This window comes from Cygnus olor, chromosome 2 (assembly GCF_009769625.2).
Source record: "Cygnus olor isolate bCygOlo1 chromosome 2, bCygOlo1.pri.v2, whole genome shotgun sequence".
NCBI lineage: Eukaryota > Metazoa > Chordata > Aves > Anseriformes > Anatidae > Cygnus > Cygnus olor.
The window spans coordinates 53225777-53242756 of NC_049170.1; the positions used below are offsets into that span (position 1 = coordinate 53225777).

General features: G+C 42.2%; 1 non-coding gene across 1 annotated transcript; it reads right to left on the reverse strand.

Moving 5' to 3' along the window:
* Positions 1-6165: 6165 nt before the first annotated feature.
* TRNAY-GUA lies at positions 6166-6255 on the reverse strand. Its single transcript is given in 2 exon segments — positions 6166-6201; positions 6219-6255. It is a non-coding gene; the product is annotated as a tRNA-Tyr (tRNA).
* Positions 6256-16980: the final 10725 nt, after the last annotated feature.

Here is a 16980-nt window from a genome sequence, read left to right on the forward strand (position 1 = left end):
TTTTATTTTTGTTAAATACACCACTTTCCGACACATACATTGTTGCTACATTGTGACAAGCTTTTAACTAGCAAGTAAGAAGCTTTCACAATTGCGTTTCTGAAAAGGCTCCAATTTATTTCTCATAAAGATCCTTGGGATAAAAAGCAGATTAATGTTCAGAAGAAAGTTAAATGAAAAATTGAAGCTGCTCAGAGGGAGATGTTAAAGGCTGACTGGCACAAAAGAGTACTTTCTGGCAAACTTCTCGAAGCACTAAAAGAAAAGGGTCAGGAGTCATCTGCTTAAGTAATGATCTCCAAGGCAAAAATATTGGCTGGCCAATCCCATAGCTACAATGGACTATTATACATATGTTCTATAGGCTGAATGCATCAATTATACTCATCATGTGGCTTCTTGAACATGCTTAACTTGCTATTTCCTTTTATTCGATGTGATAGCACATAAATTAATACAAAGGCATACATGAGAGCATTTTATACCTTCTCTCCTCTGTTTTAAATTTTGAGGGTCAGTGGTTTCATAATGAATAATTTAAAGGGGAAAACTTTCAGAACCAAGGGGGGTGGCAGGGCATGTCTGTGTCTGTGAGAAAAGTTCTGTCCACTAAACACACTTATGCAGGATGAGAAACAGCTTTGCCAATCAATACAGCATCATAATTCCTCTCCTAACAGGAAATGAGGACTCAGTACAATACTGCAGTTTTAACTTTAATGCAATTTAAAAGGAAAAAAATCCAACACCAGATGCTCATCATGAGACTATTAGATGTTATTACTATATGCTATTTCCCCGAGGAACTCTCATGGTTAAAAATCAGCAATAAGCAGCAGCATATACCTTTTTACAGTGAACCCCTTCAGCTGTAGTTCAGTTCAGAGGTCTGACAGGTCAAAAGACTCATCACAAGTTTGATTATTTCTCAATAGGCAAGCTGAGATGAGGATAACTGCTATGTTTTTACAGACCTTCTCACCGCAGAGCCCCTCATGCTCTCCTTCCTTCAGGCCAATGCAACACAGCTCAAACACAGCTTTGTGTCCTGTTTCTCCACTGTCCTTTCCTAGACACGCACGCGGTTTCAGTTTTCATGAAGGACTGAGCACAGGACCATCCACATGCAAGTTACCTCCTGCAGAAAACCAACAGCACGCCACAGCCAGTAGGTATCTTTCTGGATATCAAGGATATTCTGAATATCCAAGGAGGAGATCGTTTAGGCTGCAAACCCACTGCAAAAAATCAAGGGAAAGCTAGTTGACGGTTTCTTGGAGGGTGGAGAGGTTAAGTCAATGATTTACCAAAAGTGAGGAACTCCAGAAGTGAGGAAGGGTGGTTAGAGCACAGAGCACTTGGAGTCCCTAAAGGCTCAGGCAACTTTTCTTGCTCTACTGCAGCCTTTTAGGACCCATCACTCAACAGCAGCAGTCTTAAGGACCAGCAATGTTACATGAAACAGGGACAATGGTACCTCTGCATGTCACAGGGTCGTGAGGCATTCAAAACACAGTGATCCCAGAAGAGCCTTACATGGACGTTAAAATTATTAGATTTCCTTTTAAGCTCCACATACTCCAAAAAGGACAATATTGAGTACTAACAATTCAATTCCAAGTTAGAAGAGAGCCTTAATTCACAAACACAGATCTCAGGCCTCTGTAAGATTTGGAGGATTTAAGCAGCAATCATACTTCATCAGTTCACATTTCTTCTCCTCAGCCTTCAAATAAACATGAAACATACTGACCCAAGAACCTGGCCTCCCATAATCGGAGGGTAGTGCACTGCAAGACAAGGAAACATTGAAACCTATTAAGGTTTGATGAAGAAGGAGCCAGGACTCTCAGCATCCCTGCTAGGTATAGAAGGGCGGAACAAAGACACCCTTCTTAGGAAGTGGAAACAACACTATACATCTAGCTCACAAAGCAGGTAGGAGGAAGAGTTTTGTGGTGTTGAAGAAACATCCAACAAGGCTTTCTCTGAGGAGGCTGGTGTTCAAAGAGCACCAGCTTAATTTTCACAGCATACATCTCTAAGCAGTCAGCTAAGTAACCTAAATGCTGCAGTGAGAGTGCTGAGAATCTTCTAGGAAATTAAGCCAAACAGCTACAGCACCACATCACTATGGAGTAATTGAACACTTTGATATGATAATTGATTATCATGCATTGATTAAAGCAGGCAAGAGAGCATACACTCTCCAGATGACTTTCAAATTACAAAGCCACAAGCTTCAAAGCTTATTTGGATTCACACAACAAAATACACTTTATTATTTACAATGTAAAAAAAAAAAAAAAAAGCATCCTCGTAAAAGCAGCAAGAATTTTAAAACAATGAGTGGTAAAATGGCACAACTTGAAATAAGGGACTAATCAATGCTATCAAAATGGCTTCAATCTGTCCCGAGGACTCTAATCATTTCCAGATGATAACATGGGACTGACTGGATGTCTCCGGCAGCAGCTCTTATCAAGGCCTGATTATAACAACTGCAATAGGAAGAAGAAAAATTGGTTGGTACAGGGTGGTTAAGCAGGCCTGAGGAAATGTGCAAACAGTTGTTCAGTTCGGTGTAAATCTACCTGATCTGGTGCATACAAGGAAAAGCAGCAACTGCTTTTGGTCATTTCCAGCCATGCTTAGATGCCTTTCATAAATACAGCCAAACACACGCTGAAGGAGTTTTACTTCACAGTAAGAGCAAACCAATCTTCAACCACCTGCAATTTCTGCAAACCAGCAAATCGTCACCAAAGCATCTTTAACTTGCTTCTTCATTTTAAATGCCTTTTCAAGCTCTTCTTAATTACAAATGATTTTAACTGTCATGATTCCACCTCTAGAGCTGAAAGGGAACTACGCAGTTGTTACTACTTATTTGCATTATTACTCCAGACAGCAATCAAGACTGTGTTTTCCTTGGCATCGTTAAAAACTTAGCCAAGATATGATCCTGCTCAAAGAACTTTATCTAAATCTGCGTGACCAGAGCCAACAGGTGGCCACAACAGAGCAACCAACGGCAGCAGAAAAAAAATCACAGAGCTCAAAGGAAAGCAGTGGGTTCAGGACAAAGTCAGGTCTTTAGTCCTGTAACTACAGCACTACATTTTTGGGCTGAAACCTGATGCCAGAACATGCAGCTCACATCACTCAAAAACTGGAAGCTAACCAGCTTTTCTGAAGGGTTTCTGTAAGGTTAACTACATTTCCTTAGGCAGGCCCTGCGTTGCTCAGTTGTTCATGTTATGTCAGAGGAACAGTTCCCTGCAATATGGCTTCGATGGAACAAGGTAAAATCAGGTGTCTAGAGCCAGGCTGGGACTTATTTGTACTGGAAAATCAAAACAAAACTCAGGATATACAAAGTCATCCAAAGCAAATACAATTGAGAACTAAGAGAGGCAAAAGTACAAATATCTTGCAATGTGTTTAAGCTGACTGCACTTGGGCTGACCACACAGAATGATGCTTCTAATTTAGGAAATAGGTTAAAAATTTGGTTTGGCACAAGAGGTGAGACAAAAAGAGGAAAAAAGTTTTTTTGGAAAAGGAAGGAATATCCCACTCACGACAAACATTAACGTGCCTAATAAGAACTTACTGCTGGTGGCTTAGTGTGTCCCTAACTGGTTACCTCTGTTTCAGAGGCTTGGTCCATGGAGTGCCACTCCTCAGACAAAGAAACGGCGACCTTCACAATGTCTGATGAGCCAGAGAAGTTTGGCTGTGAGGGGAAGCTTTTTTAGGGTGAAAGAGAAGGTTGACACTCTTAAGGACAGAAGACAGCATAATTTTTAAGTAATCCCTATCTTCGCTATCTGAAGTTTAACTCATACATGCCAGAAAAGCACAAGAACTTTACTTACATTCACATTTCTGGCTTGATGGCTGCATTCAGTGAACCTTTTATAAAATTACCTTGTGCTGATGTGATTGCAGAGAAAGACATAGTCTCCAGTGTCATCACTGTGTCAGCATGGGGCAGTCCTGGTAGTGGCAATAGCATGACACCAAACAGCCAGGGGATAACAGAGGCTAACCACATCAGGTGGTTTTCTCCACCAGGACCCAGTTGCCCACTGGTGTGCAGTGATGGGAAGGAGAATCCATGCTGCAGCAGCTTGCCTTTTTCAACCAGAGGCAGAATATGCCTTGTGATGAGAACCTACCAAAACTTTCTCCCTCCACGCTTGTTTTAGTCACATCTTCTGCAATACAGAGTGAAATATTAAGTGAGCAAGGATCTGCATATAAACAGGATAAATACCTCAGTCAGCCCTTTCATCAGTCACCATTTCCCAGTCTCAGGGAACATGTAAGCCCTTTCTCTGAAAATAGAACAAAATTCAGCATACAAGGACTTACTTCTCACAATTATTGGCTTATTTTTAATCAAAAGCATCACACGTATTACAGCAATTAAGCGCATGAGTCATGGATTTGCTCGTTTAGAAAGGCTCCCACTTCATGTTATTGCTCACTGGGACCACAAAAGGTGCGTGGCAAGGAGGAAAACTGTCCCAGGAGCCATGGGACAGATTTGTAGCCCAGGCTGTTTGCAAATGCACCTGAGTTGTCACCCAGGCTCACACCCTTCTCCTCCTCCTCCCCCATCTAATGGGACTGCCAGATTCCCACCTGAGATGCCGCTGTTGTGCTGCCTCCTCCCTGGGAGCGTAGGCAGCACTGTAAAGGAGGCTGCTTCCCTTTCCCACCCTTGTCTTTAGAACCCCATCCTGCTGTGGGAGTGCCTATGGAGCAATAAATGCATAGCCTGTCCCACAGGGCCTGAAGAGCCTGTTGTGCTTTTCAGGGGAGAGGCAAACCTGCCTCCCTCGTGTCCTGTGCTGAAAACCCATTATGGTTATGAGGTTATAAGTGTGTATTGCTATGCAGGCTGAAGAGGAATTAATGCAGCTGGATTTAGAAGGACAAAGAATCTGATGTTCTACTATGATCAATGGTCATTGATCCAATGTTAATTAGTTAAAAAAAAAAAAAAAAACACTTATAAAATACTGGAATTACATATAATCGCCTGATTATTCATTCTGCCTTAGTACTGGTTCCTTGATGCATTTGACCCCACTTCTAGCAAATATTTCTTATTAAAAATCCTAAGTATATTTAAAACACAATGAAAGGTAAGCAAAGATGCCATCTCCTTCTGTCTTTGTTTGGCTTAGCACTGTGCTTTGCATGAGGAGATGCTTTGCATGAGAAGCTTTGCATGAGCTTTGGGATTTCAATCCCTAATGTTGTCTCATCTAATGTAAACATCTGAAAATGTATAATCTTTTATTTAATAAAGCTTCTTACAGACCTCTCAGAGTTGATTGTGTTTTGTGAAAGTGAGTTCCATGAGTCAGTTTCCTGTGTGAAACAAAAATTTCTTTACATATTCTCAGTGTCCTGTTTTCTATTCTCAGAAAGTTTCTCATTTTGGTTTCTGTATGAATGAGTTCTTAGAATGCCTCGTTAACCTTGTCTATGGTTTTCTTTCATATGCATCTTTCTTACCCATTTCCTTTGTAACCAGACGCAAACTTTATAATTCTTCACTGAAATGAGCAGTGCATGGAAATTATACAGCTCCAAGCGGTGTACTCAGTGGTATTCACAAATCTCTCACAAGGCCATTGATAACAGCAGCATGTAGTGACTGTCACAGACAAATACCTGGACCTGAATGACTGTGGAGTACCTGTCAACACAAAAACATTTTTTTCGCCATCTCTCTTATTCTCCTCCTCTTCAAAACCCTCAGTGCCTGGACCTCCCCCTGTTTTCCATGCCCAGCTCAGCTAAAAGAGGCTCTGCCAGCTCCACAGTGCAGGTCTGCTCTAGCTGACAAGGGTCTGTGGAAGGCATTGAGCCCCTGCAGAAAGAAGCCCAGACAATGTGCATCAACAAATTAGCTAGACATGTGGCAAAGGTCAACGTGCCATTGCTGTAAGAATCAGACAGAGCCAACAAGACAGGTAGGAAAAATGAAATCCTTGAAAGTGGTAGAGGAACAAAGTAGAACCAATTGCTTATGGGGCCTAGAGTGGCATATGGTTGGAAAGGGCAGTTTTGCAAAGATGTAAATTCCAGAAATAAATGAAAGACAAAAAATAATTTAAAAAATAAAAAAAACTCCAAAACTTTTCCTTCGAGCCGGAATTGAACCAGCGACCTAAGGATTTCTTTCTACAGACAGCCTACAGTCCTCCGCTCTACCAGCTGAGCTATCGAAGGAAGATGAGAAAGGAGTGCCAAGAATGAGTCAAGACTACATCAACAATAGCCTTAGGCTCTAATGGACCTCCATATGCATTGCTTCTCACAACAGCAAAACAGTATCAGAAAAAAGGGCACAAGCCTGGATTTCCCTGCACAATTGGATTTTGGTTACAAAACTGCCAGTTTTCTGCCAAATAGTTCACAGCTCTTGTAAGACTGTTGTTAGTGGTAGCATTAAGGTTGGAACTCCTGTGATGACCCATATGAAATCTGCCTACTGCTTGACAAAGTAATTTGCCTACTCTTCTGTGATCTCGCCACATTTCCTAAACTGAGCTAGGAGCACAGAGAGAACTCCACTCCACACAATTCCCCACAACACTTCTCTAGCCAAATCCTATAACAAGTTAGCAAAAAAAAATATCAGTTAACATGCTCCCTGACAGCTTCCAGACTGAATGCAGAGAAATGAAGGAAAAGGATGTAAAGCAATAGACACTAAGGTTTTAATTCAAATCCCACCTACTCCCACGGCCCACGTGAGACCTCTCATACACAGATGAGTTGCAGCATCTGGTGTTACTGCCCCAGTGGGATACCCAACCCCTGGGCCTGGGAGGTTGAGCCTTTGTGAATCATCTGAGTGCCGCAGCTCACAGCGACAGCAAGCGAAAGCAAACTTCCCTTTTTTTGAACCACAGTGATTCACGAGCATCTCAGCTGTCTGAAAAGCAGGGTGGGGTAGAAAGCTGTGAGCAGACACTCTGCTGAAACTATGCCACCCTACTTGTGATGGAAGCGTGTGTAGCAGCGTTACCTCAGTGTCCTGACAGCATACCCCTCCTTAACATATGCTTACCTCCGTCTTCTCTTTGTTATACAATGCCAGACACAGGCACTCACTTTAGCAAGTGAGTAGCCAGCAGGCTGAGGGAAGTAATTATTGCCCCATGTTGAGCACTTGTCAGCCTGCCCTGGGAGTGCTGTGCCCAGCTTTGGGCTCCCTTGTACAAGGCGGGTGCGGACAGCCTGGAGTGGAGGGCCAGCAAGGTGACGGGGCTGGAGCACACGGTGTAGGGGGGTGCTGAGCAAGCTGGGCTCCTTCAGCCTTCAGAAGAGCTGGGTCAATGGGGACCGTGCTGCAGCCTGCGACTGCCGAGTGGGAGAGGAAAGGAAAGGCAGGGCCAGGCTCTGCTTGGAGGTGTGTGGTGAGACGATGGGGAGGCAGCAGCAGGGAAATTTAGATTAGATACAAGGGGGAAAAATACCATGAGAATAAGGATTTTTACCACAGGAAGAAGCTGCCCAGCGGTTTTGGAATCTCCATCCATGGAGATATTTAAAACTTGATTGGATGCACTTTAAAATCGTACCCTGTCTGGACCAAGAAGTTGGATCAGACGCTCTCCAGAGGTCTTTACCAACCTCATTTACGTGGTGTGGATCACCCCTTCACCACATACTCAAAAGTGACTCCCCATGTCAGGAAGGTGACTTCACAGAGCAGAAGAACTCACAGCAAAACCATCACCACATACTTCTCTGTGAGGTAAATACAGCTTTTTGCCTCACAATCACGCTCTTCTCCCCACCTCACCCCCCCACCTTTTATTTATTTTCGTACTAACAAACATCTTAGGCCTCCCTTACACAGATCTTTATAGAAATTAAATAAAATATCTCCCTGATTATGTTTATAGGAACACAGGAAGGGCAGGAAATATTTGTCTTACATGTGAGGTGCTGTTGTGGCCTCTCAGAGGCCTCATCCCGGAACCTGCCATTAACCAGGACATTCATGTGCACACAAACAAATATCAGGTCATCTGATGATGTGAAGAAAAATTTGGAGAGAAGCAGAACTGCTGGATGCCAGCAGGAAAATATCTGAGCACTTGGGGGTCAGATGGCCTCGGTGGGAGGAGGACTGGGAGATACCCATATGCGAGAATGCAAGGTTAATCTTGTGCTGGAGAAAGAATGGCACAACAGATAACACACACAACCGTGGATCAGCAAGCTCCTAAACCAGAGCAGATAGTGTAGCCCCAGGGCTTTAATCTTTTCCAGTCTACAGACCACACAGCATTTTCCAGGGGCACTTCAGGCTCCCTTCAAGCAAATTCAAGCCTATTGTCATGAGTCTGCCTTACCTGAGTTACCTTTCACAGACCTCTTAAAAATAATTCACCAGTCCCACCCATGCACTCAAAAGATCCCCAAACTGAAAATCACTGCTCTATTCAGTTTAACTTATTGGCACTGTCATCTAAGCCAGTGGTGGGGTACCAAATACAGACTTTGGGGGAAGTATCACCATTTCTTTGGTGTCAAAAGTTGTTACTGGGGAAGATAACCATAAACCACTTGTTCTTTCCTATAAAAAATCAGTGGCAGCTAAGATAATAATTCAAATGGAATCAGATAAAAAGTGGATGCTGTTACTATCTATGCCTGAACAAATGGGATGCAGAAACCAGTGTTGCCTTGACAATAAAAAGCACTGGAGTTCTCCTTTTTTTCTGGAACTTGCTAGCTGTGGTGCATGGGTGATTTGTGAGAGATATTCTCCTAAACAACAAGTGTACCCCCCAGGGCAGCTTTTCAAAGTAGATATTCCTAGGAAAAAATTAATTAATTTTTTCTTCTCCCTTTTTTTGTTTTTTGAACTTGGTAGGCTTTGAATGCTTAACAGAATTAGATTCTGGCATGGAGATCATGAAAGATCTCTGATTATTTCGATTCTTTTAACTGATTAAATGAAAATACCAAGCTCTGAGAGTCATGTGAGCAGAGCCCTGAGCTATATAAAGGGAACAGCTCACCTGTTTCATGTTGTGTAGAATAAGATGAAAGGAAAGGATGTAGCTTGAAAGCACGATGGAGAACAGCCAGAGGTAAAGCTCCTAATAGCTGGACTGTACAATTAGACTTGGTAATACTATGTGTTTTGTTAAGCTTCCATTAGCATATGATGGTCTCCAGTGTTTTGGATGCTTAGACTGACTTTCTAATATGGCTTTAAATGGCTTAAAGTTGGTTTTCTCCAACGAAAAGCTTTAAAAAATCTGGTTGATTCTGAGGGACTTTGGGGGCCGTTTTCTCTTATTTTAAGGTAGAAATAAATACATGCTCTAAATACGAGCATTAAATTTGACTTGCAATGAATTTGTGAAGTCTTTATGCTCACTTTAATTCTACCTGGTCTGTGATACAAGCCACCAGATGATTGCCGTGGTTTCTGCACTGCCAACTACTGATGAGTTTAGGATATCTCAATATGACAGTCTTGTGTGCCACCTCTGAAACAGAGGAGGAGGTTTTAAGTACTGCTACTCACAGCAACTTGAATAAAGAGTCTGAAGCATCTGTGAAGCAATCATCTCTGTCCACCTACCTGTTGAAATTCAAGATAGAAATCTCTTTGGGTCAGACTCAGACTAAGACTTTGTACTTAAAGACAGAATAGCAGCTGGCATAACAGACCCCCAGCCCTGCCTGGTGCCCCCAGGCTCTGTTGTGATGTAAATAATATGTACAACTCCTTGGGCCAGCTTCAGAGATAACTTTAATAATATCTCAGTGTGAACGAATGCCAAGGGGCAGGAAGGTGGGAATGCAGAAGGAACTGATGGGGGTTTCATATAAAGGCAGCTTGATTGCATGAGCAGTGTGGGCTGCATTTCAGGAAATACAGAGTTTATAGGCCATAACTTACATTATTTGTCGTGCTCAGAGAACTCACTTAACACTTCTGATGCTACACTGCTATCAGTAATAGACATTCAGAGGTAAGTATCTTACAGGTATTCAAAACCTGAGCTTATACTTGCATATATATGCTTATAATTATATATGTATATAGCTTAATTTTGCTATGTAATAACCTTATAAGTCTGGGGTGGACTTTAATGCAAAAATATTTCCTTTACAGCTAAATTATATTAATTCAGTATTTTTCATATGTATGACCAGTTCCATAAGCAATTAAAATAAAGAAACTGAAGTTTCTGTGGCAGTGCTCAGACATCAGAGTCAGACAACCTTTTTCAAGTGTTATCTCTGGAGCTGGCCCAACAGTTCAGCACCAGTCACTATTAGCAATTATACAAGTGCCCGAGAGCTCACCCCATCAGTGGGCATGGAAAGAGGTAGTCTGTATGTTAATTGTCGAACTGTTCTTCAAGGAGTTAAACATTCAGCCCTGCGAGTTAAACTGAGAAATGCAGCAAGTAGCATTCCCGTCTTCTCCCCCACAGAGGGTTCCAAGTCTTGCACTTCTCCTGGTGAAAGACAAGATTAATAATGTGTGAGCTCTTCTGAGATGATGATCAGCCCAGAAAGTTTTGATAATTGGGTGGCAATTAACCACTGTCAGGACGTGACATTATTCAGATACAATGGACTAGTGCCTAGCTGCTGGAAATCAGAAGTCATCAGAGCCTGACCCCTGTCTATTTTAGCTTAGTTTCCATTCAGTGATTATCACGTTGGACTTCTTTTAAGCAAAAGCTCAGCTAATCACCAATAGGCTCTCTGTTTAGGTCCTGGTCTCATCGAGATGGCAAGGCAAATGAGGGTATTTCTGACAGATACTTTGTGCTTTCCAGCCTCGTGTCTTTCCGCTGCATGTAAATATTGCTTTGTGATAGCAGTTGCAAAGGTTGTGGTCTCCCCTGCAGGTTTTGGTGTCAGTGAAACCCTGCATCATCTGGGGGAGCGCTGCAGCACAGAGCACAAAAGCAGCACTGTTTGGGCTACCAGAGAGCCCGCCGCCTCCTGCGGCCGCTTCCCCTCGGGAGGCAGCCCTTCCACCCGGCAAGTTTCCTTTCCCTTCTTCATCAGGCCTCTCAAACTATAAAAGCGCTAATGAAAATGAAACACGCATGTCATATATAACAAGGAGAGGCTCAACTGCTAGGGAAAAAAAGTGTGAAATTACAGTATCAGTGTGAGACGGAGAGATATGAGCCCTCATTCCCCAGGAGAGAATTTGAAAGTGCATAATTTTTTCCATTCACAAACCACATTTAAGGGGAAGTTTTTGGAGGCTGAGAGGAAGCACCACAAGAAAAATAGAGCAGTTACGAGAGAAGAGAGTACTTCTGCCCTAAATATTTGGGACCCTTTTTTAATACACCAACTTGGTTTGGCATGGAGGGACGTGCAAGCACAGCCCTGATGAACAGGCATGGTTCCCAATGGGTTGTTCCCCCCACAGCTAATACTTTTTCTAGCCTTCCTGAAGACCAAAAACCAAATCCTTTAGGGGTCACAAAAGAAAGAGAGTAGAGTATAGCCCTTTGGCTGCTGTGTTGGCTTTCCTCTTCATGGGAGAATTTACAAGTCCTGTGTAAGGAGGAGCCTTGCCTGTGCTGGGTCTGGCTGTGGCAGGAGTCTCTTGTTCATGAGAATCTAATTTACTTTTAAAGAGCACTTTAATATAGCATAACAATATTACCACACATCTTGCTCAAGCAAAGGATTTTTCCAATCCATATTCACTACCATATAGAGTGACTATAAAATGAGTCACCATACCTTAAATTTTTGCATTGACTATGGTGACAGGAAGCTAATTAGACAAACTGACCACATCTTCTGGACCCAAATCCACATTACTTGGATGCATAAGAATCATCAGCTGTGTGAGAGCTCATGCTTCTGGAGGTAGTTGGACTTAAAAGAAGAAATAACAGGTAAAGGAGCAAAGACCAATGGCCACTATGGGGCCTAAACCAGTAAAGAAGCAGTATTTAAACTCTTTTTCAGCTAAACTTTAACACCTCACAATGTGGCCAAAATATGTTAGAAGCATGTCTGAGGCATGAATGCTGGACTCAGACCACATGTAAAACTAAGCTCCAAAGACGGTTTGACTTTTCCAGGTTATTCATAAAGTGCAAAGAGCATATATTGGAGCCAACTGCACATAATAATCTTAATGGAACTGACTGTATTTTTCATAGCCCATGAAGCTCCTGACCTTCAGGCAAGCTTTGCAGGGCAGCAAGAGACCTGGACCTACTGGGATTCAGTAGACCAGAGAATAAGAGTTTAAAATCTGGGCTTCAGTTCAGCCACCAAAATCAGGAACCTTTGGTCAGGTAGGGAGACCTACCTAAGAGCTACTGTCTTAAAAATATCATCTGTCCTGTTCCCTTCCTTATCAGAAGTCATGATGCAAACTATGCCCAGACATTATATAGTCCTCTTTTCTGGTATTCTTAACTCTGCATCAGATCCAGACGTGTCAGATATCATTATGTATGAAAAAAGGAGAAGGGACAAGGTTAACATCAGATTTGCTTCCATGTGGAAACACCTCTTCCGAAAGGGATGAACAAACTTCAGAAGGTTAGAATAAACACCCAAAATAATGGCTACGTCCCTAGGAGCTGCACAGTCCTTCCTTTTTCTTAGATTTTGCTCAGCCAAAAGGGGAGCACAGCACAAAGAAAGGAGTTGGGCCAAGGGATAGTATTGCTACTATTTTGTGCGTATTATTTGTATTGCTATAGTGCTCAGGGACCTCAAACGGGGATTAGTGTCCCATTGAACTAAGCACTATAAAAACAAACACCACAAAGACGGTTGCCTGACCCTGAGAGCTAATCTTTGGCCACTTCTCTGCGGCATCTGGCTAGAGCAGGGCATAAGGAACTGTATTAGAGCATATTGCATGGACTGCATGTAATCTTATTTCTGTAACCCTTGTCCTTCCTTATCCTACTGCCCCACTTCTGTTTGTTGTCCTAACTCATCACCTCAATCTAAATTTAATTTGTGAGCTTCTTGTACAAAAGACTTTGTCTTTTCATTTGCTCTTTTTTTTTTTTTCATTTTGCATGGTTTTGAGCAATAATATATAACTGAATACATGAAACAAGATAAATAACCTGTTACCCTGAAGAATAAGATAAACAATATATTTAAATATGCATCAAGACACGTTGTGATTTTGTACCTCTGTAGTGCTTAATGTGTGTCAATGAGCAACATAACTATGTTGGCAATATGTATATATTTTACGTATGGCAATAAAAATAAAGAAGTCTGGCTGACAGGTATATACACACCAAGCGTTTCTCTAAATGATATGTGGACAAAGGAGAATTATCTGTAAATAATTCCTACTGGTTGAATACAAAATAAGCTGCTAGTATACTGCATTGTGATTGACAAATTGGGTTTGCAGGTCCCCACAGAAATAAAGGAATGTGACAAAGTCAGGGCAATACAGCCTCAGCATCCCCAGGGCCTGGACCAAAATATGGGCATTCTCCCATCTTCCAGACCAGCTTCGTGCCCGCAGCATCCTCTTCCCCTGCCTGCTGTCACGGCAGCTCCAGTTTCAATAAGAGACCATTTGTTGGCAAAGGAGGGTGCTGTAGAATTGGCAGTTTCTGTCCTTTCCCAGGAAAAAGGGACTGCCTGGACAGAAAAGTCTGTAAGCCAATAGTGTCGTGCAGCAGGGTCCAACAGCTCTGCCACTATCCATCCATCCTGAATCTTATGTAATCAACTCATGTTCTAAAAAAGGAAGAAAAAAAAAAGTATTTGTTTAAAACACTCTATTGAAGAACTATAAACAACACAGCATGTTAGTTTACACAGAATGAGCAGTGATGGTACAGTGCAATGTGAGGGTACAATTCACTCCTGTTTCCCCTCCAGGCTACACGGATCTCTGCCTGATTGTCAGTTTAAAATGCAGCAACTATTTCTGTGGGCTTGTAAACTCAAACTTACGGCAAAGACAGCAGAGCATACAGTAAAGATGGACTCCAAAGAAATGAAGGAGTCCCTCAAATATCACCCTGCCTCTTTTCACAAACAGCAGAGAAAGGAGGGTCAAGGCTTTTTAAGGCACATCTGAAAAAAAAAAAAAAGTGTGCAAACTGAAGTGAGTGAGCTTCCTTCCCAGGCCTGGCATGCCGCACACTTGTGGACACGAGGGGTGAAGGGAGAGGGAGCCCCTTCACAGCTCAGCAGTCAAGGCTGAGAGCTATTTGGATTATATGAGGAATTTCAAGTGGAAACCATCTGAATGTGTGTGTGCCTGTGTGAAGCTGAACTATGTTGAAAGAAAACAAATGACTTCTTATACTACCTCTTCGAGGTCCAGTTCTAAAGGGGCATAAGTAAGCCTCGTTTTTCTTGCCTTAGCAAACTTAAATGAGACAGAAGCTCGTGTTTTTTTCTGTTCTGAATGCAAACAATCAGGAAAAGCCCCTGACAGCAGCATTATGAATGAATTGGCATGATAGGCTGTAAATAGGTTTGATGCTAAACAACAACAAAATCCTATTGCAGCCATTTTAATATTTCAGCTTCCTTCTTCACCCCTGCCACAAAGCAGGCTTCCTCAACACGTGACAAGAAGAATTCAGAGGGATGCTTGCCAAGTGTTTCCTGACCCAAATCCTAGAGGTATCCTCCATCTGCAGCAACAGACAGCTCGCTGTGGTCTGTCATTACCTTCTGTTTGGTTTTCAACACCAGCTATCCTAGTTAATGAAAGAAGATGCAACCACTGAAGACAATGGTCAGACAAATGTTAGCAGCATTTCTGGGAAGCTTTAAGGAAGACTTCTCTGCCCTCGCACAGGCCAAAATACAGAACAGTAATGACAGTCATAACTGAGGCATGCATACGCAAGCGTGCAGCTTTAGCAAACGAGGTAAGCTCAGCTGCTGTGAAAACAAGCTGTACAAAGCCTGGTGGAGAGGATTTAAGAACCAGAGATGAAGGGCAGAGCTAACTGTTCACTTTCTGTCACAGCACCACACCTACCTACTTGGCCCCTATCTGAAGGCAATAAATTTCATTGCCTGAAACAGACAGGCTGTCAGGAATATGTTTCCTGTAGGACCAAGACCCAGCTCCACATCCATAATGCTCTTCTATGTAAATGTTTGCATGTGGCCCTTCACATCTAAGGTTTATAGCAACGCATGGTATTTAGCCAAATGCCATTCCCCTAAAGGGCAGCATATTTTTGTTCTTATAATCTTGCATGGAAATTGAAATGGACATATTTTAACATGGGAAAAGTAAACACGTTTCCCCTCAGCTAGGCACTGCTGTATGGAAGAAGCCACTGTGATGATGATGACAGCGGCCTGAGATTTTTCTCTGTGCATTCCTGACTGAGATTCTGAAACCACCAAGGAAGAAACTTCCCCACAGAAAAGTAAACCCTCGATTTGACACAGGCACATAGGCTCTGCACTGGGGATTGGATCTACTCAGCCAGACAATGCAGGAAGTGCTGGACTCATCAGCAAGGCTCTGTCATTTTGTTCGTCATCAAGCCTCCCTATTTGATGTAACAAGCTCCCATTTACCTACCGTGTAAACATGCTGTACTTAAAATGCTTGTCTGTGATAAACCATTCTCCCCTTTGAGGATCCATTAGGCCCAACATGAATTGAGCCTAAAAAGCTATTTAGAGCTTTTGGAGAATTCTTTGCATTTCCAGCTTCACATTTCAGTTACTGCAATGTTTGTGTTAAGATGCTTGTCTAAGTTCTGCCCTGCAGGATTCAGAAGAAGAAAAACGTTCCTTTTGTACTGAACACAACCAGTAGGTATTTAGCTATTTTTTTTTGTGTATTATGACAGTACCATCTGGCATTCATCTGCTGGGTACCTCAAGAGAATGTCCCCTTCCTACTTGCCTGTATGATGCCGGACAAAATGATAGAGTACACCAAAGGTTAACTTCCTGTAATATGGTCTCTTGGCTTATCTTGAATAAGACAATAGATCCTTTATATTCTTAACTATGTGTCTCACATGTTCTCCTGCCTGCCTGGAAAATGGGGTCATAAGAGATTCTTATGGGTCAGACACTTCCTAATGTGAAGCCTGGGATAATGCTAGCGAACTTAGTAACAACAATCTATGAGGCCAGCTGGCGGTGTGCATAGAGAAGGAAATATGAAATAGGAATGGATATTTGCCCAGTTAGATTTGTTCTGTTCCACTGAAATGCTTTGTACAGTGGAAGAATAAACAAACCACTGCTCTCAAAAGTCATGGTTCACCTGCTGACTCAGAAACTCATGTCTGTCAACCAGTGTGAGAGAGGCCAAGAGGACTATCTGTTTGGGTTTCTCTTTTGGTCCCAGCCTCATTTATCTTGTTAGTTCCAAGATCTCCATTTCATTCTTGAAAGAACTGTAAAGGAAGTTTGGCTCAGTCGCTCACACACACACACAATTATTTGATTATTTTATGCAAACAAGCAAGAACTGCAATGCCAGCTCTTAGCATGGACCAGTTCAGATTGACTAGTTGAGCTGCTGAATAATGTCTTAAAGCTATTTTCATTTTAGCTCCTTCCTCTAACAGCAGTTCCTACATCTCTTTTAGGATACATTCTTTAATACTCCCAACCTGCTTCTTGCAAACAGCCTTTTCAAGAGAAACAAGCCAGTCTCGAGCAATTAAGACCTATAGATCTCCCCTCACTTCCTTCAAAGCTATTGTGGAGGTGCAGCTGAAACCCATTAAATTCAATTGAGCCCAAATGGCCCATAAGTCATATGGAAACTTCCTCTGGGCTTTTAACAAAGAGCCTTGCTTTAAATTCCAAATTACAAACAAATTCAGTCTGTTCAGCTTTCACATAAAACATAAAAATTAAAGAAAACATACAGAGGAGAAGTTGCATCAAATCACAGGGAGCATTATAAGAAAGTACAACCAGTTACTCTTGTTCTTTAGTTAC